The sequence below is a fragment of the Temnothorax americanus genome, unplaced genomic scaffold, assembly GCF_048541705.1.
Source record: "Temnothorax americanus isolate GAGA-0224 unplaced genomic scaffold, ASM4854170v1 Scaffold347, whole genome shotgun sequence".
Classification (NCBI taxonomy): Eukaryota; Metazoa; Arthropoda; class Insecta; order Hymenoptera; family Formicidae; genus Temnothorax; species Temnothorax americanus.
The window spans coordinates 3466-10723 of NW_027509493.1; the positions used below are offsets into that span (position 1 = coordinate 3466).

The window sequence follows — 7258 nt, forward strand, 5'->3', positions numbered from 1 at the left end:
GAGGTGTGACCCTTTGGAGGGCTGTAACTTTTGCAGAACTCCGGCGAGAACTGCCGATTTTAAAAAAAAAAATACTTTTTGGGACTTATGAAATTTTCGAGGTGTGACCCTTTGGAGGGCTGTAACTTTTGCAGAACTCCGGCGAGAACTGCCGATTAAAAAAAAAAATACTTTTTGGGACTTATGAAATTTTCGAGGTGTGACCCTTTGGAGGGCTGTAACTTTTGCAGAACTCCGGCGAGAACTGCCGATTTTTGAAAAAAAATACTTTTTGGGACTTATGAAATTTTCGAGGTGTGACCCTTTGGAGGGCTGTAACTTTTGCAGAACTCCGGCGAGAACTGCCGATTTTAAAAAAAAAATACTTTTTGGGACTTATGAAATTTTCGAGGTGTGACCCTTTGGAGGGCTGTAACTTTTGCAGAACTCCGGCGAGAACTGCCGATTTTTAAAAAAAAAAATACTTTTTGGGACTTATGAAATTTTCGAGGTGTGACCCTTTGGAGGGCTGTAACTTTTGCAGAACTCCGGCGAGAACTGCCAATTTTGAAAAAAAAAATACTTTTTGGGACTTATGAAATTTTCGAGGTGTGACCCTTTGGAGGGCTGTAACTTTTGCAGAACTCCGGCGAGAACTGCCGATTTTTGAAAAAAAAAAAATACTTTTTGGGACTTATGAAATTTTCGAGGTGTGACCCTTTGGAGGGCTGTAACTTTTGCAGAACTCCGGCGAGAACTGCCGATTTAAAAAAAAAATACTTTTTGGGACTTATGAAATTTTCGAGGTGTGACCCTTTGGAGGGCTGTAACTTTTGCAGAACTCCGGCGAGAACTGCCGATTTCCAAAAAAAAATATTTTTTGGGACTTATGAAATTTTCGAGAAGTCGCCCTCTAGAGGGCCGTAACTTTTGCAGAATTCCGGCGAGAACTGCCGAATTTTGAAAAAAAAAAATACTTTTTGGGACTTATGAAATTTTCGAGGTGTGACCCTTTGGAGGGCTGTAACTTTTGCAGAACTTCGGCGAAAACTGCCGATTTTTGAAAAAAAAAAATACTTTTTGGGACTTATGAAATTTTGCAAAACTTCGGCAAAAACTGCCAATTAAAAAAAAAAAAAAATACTTTTTGGGACTTATGAAATTTTGCAGAACTCCGGCGAGAACTGCCGATTTTTGAAAAAAAAAAAAAAAAATACTTTTTGGGACTTATGAAATTTTGCAGAACTCCGGCGAAAACTGCCGATTTTTGAAAAAAAAAATACTTTTTGGGACTTATGAAATTTTGCAGAACTCCGGCGAGAACTGCCGATTTTTGAAAAAAAAAAATACTTTTTGGGACTTATGAATTTTTGCAGAACTCCGGCGAGAACTGCCGATTTTTGAAAAAAAAAATACTTTTTGGGACTTATAAAAATTTGCAGAACTCCGGCGAGAACTGCCGATTTTTGAAAAAAAAAAAATATTTTTTGGGACTTACGAAATTTTGCAGAACTCCGGCGAGAACTGCCGATTTTTGAAAAAAAAAAAACTTTTTGGGACTTATGAAATTTTGCAGAACTCCGGCGAGAACTGCCAATTTCTGAAAAAAAAAAAAAATACTTTTTGGGACTTATGAAATTTTGCAGAACTCCGGCGAAAACTGCCGATTTTTGAAAAAAAAAAAAATACTTTTTTTGACTTATGAAATTTTGCAGAACTCCGGCAAGAACTGCCGATTTTTGAAAAAAAAAAAATACTTTTTGGGACTTATGAAATTTTGCAGAACTCCGGCAAGAACTGCCGATTTTTGAAAAAAAAAAAATACTTTTTGGGACTTATGAAATTTTGCAGAACTCCGGCGAGAACTGCCAATTTCTGAAAAAAAAATAAAAAACTTTTTGGGACTTATGAAATTTTGCAGAACTCCGGCGAGAACTGCTGATTTAAAAAAAAAATACTTTTTGGGACTTATGAAATTTTGCAGAACTCCGGCGAGAACTGCCGATTTTTGAAAAAAAAAATACTTTTTGGGACTTATGAAATTTTGCAGAACTCCGGCGAAAACTGCCGATTTTTGAAAAAAAAATACTTTTTGGGACTTATGAAATTTTCGAGGTTAACTTTTGCAGAACTCCGGCGAGAACTGCCGATTTCGAAAAAAAAAATACTTTTGGGACTTATGAAATTTTCGAGGTGTGACTCTTTGAGGGCTGTAACTTTTGCAGAACTCCGGCGAGAATTTCCTATTTCAAAAAAAAAATACTTTTTGGGACTTATGAAATTTTCGAGGTGTGACCCTTTGGAGGGTTGTAACTTTTGCAGAACTCCGGCGAGAACTGCCGATTTCAAAAAAAAAAAAAAATACTTTTTGGGACTTATGAAATTTTCGAGGTGTGACCCTTTGGAGGGCTGTAACTTTTGCAGAACTCCGTCGAGAACTGTCAATTTCCAAAAAAAAAATACTATTTGGGACTTATAAAGTTTTTGAGTTGTGACCCTTTGGAGGGCTGTAACTCTTGCAGAACTCCGGCGAAAACTGCCGATTTCTAAAAAAAAAACACTTTTGGGAATTATTAAAATTTCGAGGTGTGGTCCTTTGGAGGCCTGTAACTTTTGCAAAACTCCGGCGAGAACTGTACGAAAAAAAAAATACTTTTTGGGACTTATGAAATTTTCGAGGTGTGACCTTTGGAGGGCTATAACTTTTGCAGAACTCCGGCGAGAACGGCCGATTTCCAAAAAAAATACTTTTTGGGACTTATGAAATTTTCGAGGTGTGACCCTTTGGAGGGCTGTAACTTTTGCAGAACTCCGGCGAGAACTGCCGATTTAAAAAAAAAAAATACTTTTTGGGACTTATGAAATTTTCGAGGTGTGACCCTTTTGGAGGACTGTAACTTTTGCAGAACTCCGGCGAGAACTGCCGATTTTTGAAAAAAAAAATACTTTTTGGGACTTATGAAATTTTCGAGGTGTGACCCTTTGGAGGCCTGTAACTTTTGCAGAACTCCGGCGAGAACTGCCGATTTTTGAAAAAAAAATACTTTTTGGGACTTATGAAATTTTCGAGGTGTGACCATTTGGAGGGCTGTAACTTTTGCAGAACTCTGGCGAGAACTGCCGATTTAAAAAAAAAATACTTTTTGGGATTTTTGAATTTTTCGAGGTGTGCCCCTTTGGGGGGCTGTAACTTTTGCAGAACTCCGGCGAGAACTGCCGATTTTTAAAAAAAAAAATACTTTTTGGGACTTATGAAATTTTCGAGGTGTGACCCTTTGGAGGGCTGTAACTTTTGCAGAACTCCGGCGAGAACTGCCGATTTTTAAAAAAAAAAATACTTTTTGGGACTTATGAAATTTTCGAGGTGTGACCCTTTGGAGGGCTGTAACTTTTGCAGAACTCCGGCGAGAACTGCCGAATTTTGAAAAAAAAAATACTTTTTGGGACTTATGAAATTTTTAAGGTGTGACCCTTTGGAGGGCTGTAACTTTTGCAGAACTCCGGCGAGAACTGCCGATTTTGAAAAAAAAAAATACTTTTTGGGACTTATGAAATTTTCGAGGTGTGACCCTTTGGAGGGCTGTAACTTTTGCAGAACTCCGGCGAGAACTGCCGATTTTGAAAAAAAATACTTTTTGGGACTTATGAAATTTTCGAGGTGTGACCCTTTGGAGGGCTGTAACTTTTGCAGAACTCCGGCGAGAACTGCCGATTATTGAAAAAAAAAAATACTTTTTTTGTTTTTTGAAAATTTCGAGGTGTGACCCTTTGGAGGGCTGTAACTTTTGCAGAACTCCGGCGAGAACTGCCGATTTCCGAAAAAAAAAATACTTTTTGGGACATATGAAATTTTCGAGGTGTGACCCTTTGGAGGGCTGTAACTTTTGCAGAACTCCGGCGAAAACTGCCGATTTTAAAAAAAAAAAATACTTTTTGGGACTTATGAAATTTTCGAGGTGTGACCCTTTGGAGGGCTGTAACTTTTGCAGAACTCCGGCGAGAACTGCCGATTTTTGAAAAAAAAAATACTTTTTGGGACTTATGAAATTTTTGAGGTGTGACCCTTTGGAGGGCTGTAACTTTTGCAGAACTCCGGCGAGAACTGCCGACTTCCAAAAAAAATACTTTTTGGGACTTATGGAATTTTCGAGGAGTGACCCTTTGGAGTGGAGGGCTGTAACTTTTGCAGAACTCCGGCGAGAACTGCCGATTTCAAAAAAAAAAATACTTTTTGGGACTTATGAAATTTTCGAGGTGTGACCCTTTGGAGGGCTGTAACTTTTGCAGAACTCCGGCGAGAACTGCCGATTTTTGAAAAAAAAAATACTTTTTGGGACTTATGAAATTTTCGAGGTGTGACCCTTTGGAGGGCTGTAACTTTTGCAGAACTCCGGCGAGAACTGCCGATTTAAAAAAAAAAATACTTTTTGGGACTTATGAAATTTTCGAGGTGTGACCCTTTGGAGGGCTGTAACTTTTGCAGAACTCCGGCGAGAACTGCCGATTTCCAAAAAAAAAATACTTTTTGGGACTTATGAAATTTTCGAGGTGTGACCCTTTGGAGGGCTGTAACTTTTGCAGAACTCCGGCGAGAACTGCCGATTTTTGAAAAAAAAAAATACTTTTTGGGACTTATGAAATTTTCGAGGTGTGACCCTTTGGAGGGCTGTAACTTTTGCAGAACTCCGGCGAGAACTGCCGATTTTTAAAAAAAAAATACTTTTTGGGACTTATGAAATTTTCGAGGTGTGACCCTTTGGAGGGCTGTAACTTTTGCAGAACTCCGGCGAGAACTGCCGATTTAAAAAAAAAAATACTTTTTGGGACTTATGAAATTTTCGAGGTGTGACCCTTTGGAGGGCTGTAACTTTTGCAGAACTCCGGCGAGAACTGCCGATTTTTGAATAAAAAATACTTTTTGGGACTTATGAAATTTTCGAGGTGTGACCCTTTGGAGGGCTGTAACTTTTGCAGAACTCCGGCGAGAACTGCCGATTTAAAAAAAAAAATACTTTTTGGGACTTATGAAATTTTCGAGGTGTGACCCTTTGGAGGGCTGTAACTTTTGCAGAACTCCGGCGAGAACTGCCGATTTCCAAAAAAAAAATACTTTTTGGGAATTATGAAATTTTCGAGGTGTGACCCTTTGGAGGGCTGTAACTTTTGCAGAACTCCGGCGAGAACTGCCGATTTTTGAAAAAAAATACTTCTTGGGACTTATGAAATTTTCGAGGTGTGACCCTTTGGAGGGCTGTAACTTTTGCAGAACTCCGGCGAGAACTGCCGATTTCCAAAAAAAAAATACTTTTTGGGAATTATGAAATTTTCGAGGTGTGACCCTTTGGAGGGCTGTAACTTTTGCAGAACTCCGGCGAGAACTGCCGATTTTTGAAAAAAAAATACTTCTTGGGACTTATGAAATTTTCGAGGTGTGACCCTTTGGAGGGCTGTAACTTTTGCAGAACTCCGGCGAGAACTGCCGATTTCCAAAAAAAATACTTTTTGGGACTTATGAAATTTTCGAGGTGTGACCCTTTGGAGGGCTGTAACTTTTGCAGAACTCCGGCGAGAACTGCCGATTTAAAAAAAAAAATACTTTTTGGGACTTATGAAATTTTTGAGGTGTGACCTTTTGGAAGGCTGTAACTTTTGCGACCCTTTGGAGGGCTGTAACTTTTGCAGAACTCCGGCAAGAACTGCCGATTTAAAAAAAAAAATACTTTTTGGGACTTATGAAATTTTCGAGGTGTGACCCTTTGGAGGGCTGTAACTTTTGCAGAACTCCGGCGAGAACTGCCGATTTTTGAAAAAAAAAATACTTTTTGGGACTTATGAAATTTTCGAGGTGTGACCCTTTGGAGGGCTGTAACTTTTGCAGAACTCCGGCGAGAACTGCCGATTTAAAAAAAAAATACTTTTTGGGACTTATGAAATTTTCGAGGTGTGACCCTTTGGAGGGCTGTAACTTTTGCAGAACTCCGGCGAGAACTGCCGATTTCCAAAAAAAAAAATACTTTTTGGGACTTATGAAATTTTCGAGGTGTGACCCTTTGGAGGGCTGTAACTTTTGCAGAACTCCGGCGAGAACTGCCGATTTTTGAAAAAAAAATACTTTTTGGGACTTATGAAATTTTCGAGGTGTGACCCTTTGGAGGGCTGTAACTTTTGCAGAACTCCGGCGAGAACTGCCAATTTTTGAAAAAAAAAATACTTTTTGGGACTTATGAAATTTTCGAGGTGTGACCCTTTGGAGGGCTGTAACTTTTGCAGAACTCCGGCGAGAACTGCCAATTTCCAAAAAAAAATACTTTTTGGGAATTATGAAATTTTCGAGGTGTGACCCTTTGGAGGGCTGTAAATTTTGCAGAACTCCGGCTAGAACTGCCGATTTTTGAAAAAAAAAATACTTTTTGGGACTTATGAAACTTTTGAGGTGTGACCCTTTGGAGGTCTGTAACTTTTGTGTCCCTTTGGAGGGCTGTAACTTTTGCAGAACTCCGGCGAGAACTGCCGATTTTTGAAAAAAAAATACTTCTTAGGACTTATGAAATTTCGAGGGTGTGACCCTTTGGGGGGCTGTAACTTTTTGTGGTCCCCTTGGGGCGTAAATTTTTGCAAATCCGGGGGAATGCCATATTTTAAAAAAAAAACTTTTGGGTTAAATTTTGAGGAGTGCCCCTTTTGGGGGCTGTAAATTTTTTTCGAACCCGGCGAAAATGCCGATTTTTAAAAAAAAAAAATTTTGGCTTTTGAAAAAATTTTTTTGGGTGGGCCCTTTGGGGGCTGTAAATTGGGCCCTTTAGGCTTCTTTTTCGCTCCGGGAGAATCCCTTTTTTAAAAAATACTTTTTGGACTTAAAATTTTTGAGGGGGGACCTTTGGGGGCTTAATTTTCAAACCCGGCGAATTTCCCTTTCCAAAAAAATCTTTTTGGGTTATGAAATTTTCGGGTGGGACCCTTTGGGGCTGACTTTTGCGAACCCGGGAGAACGCCCTTTTTAAAAAAAAAACTTTTTTTGGGCTTGAAATTTTTGAGGTTGGCCTTTGGGGGGGTGTAACTTTTGGGAGAACTCCGGGGGTTGCCCTTTTTTCCCAAAAAAAAAAACTTTTGGGGTTTTTAAATTTTTGAGGTGTGCCCCTTTTGGGGCGAACTTTGCGAAGGGGGAAATGCCAATTTTAAAAAAAAAAAACTTTTGGGTTTGAATTTTCAGGTTTGGGCCCTTTGGGGGCGTAACTTTTGCAAACTCCCCAAGAAACTGCCGATTTTTTTAAAAAAAAAA

General features: G+C 39.1%; 1 long non-coding RNA gene across 1 annotated transcript; it reads left to right on the top strand.

The window, feature by feature from the left end:
* The first annotated feature begins 910 nt into the window (after nucleotides 1-910).
* On the top strand, nucleotides 911-3908 carry LOC143901563 (uncharacterized). The gene is made up of 2 exons (XR_013258118.1): nucleotides 911-2094; nucleotides 3837-3908. It is a non-coding gene; the product is annotated as an uncharacterized LOC143901563 (long non-coding RNA).
* The last annotated feature ends 3350 nt before the right edge of the window (nucleotides 3909-7258 follow it).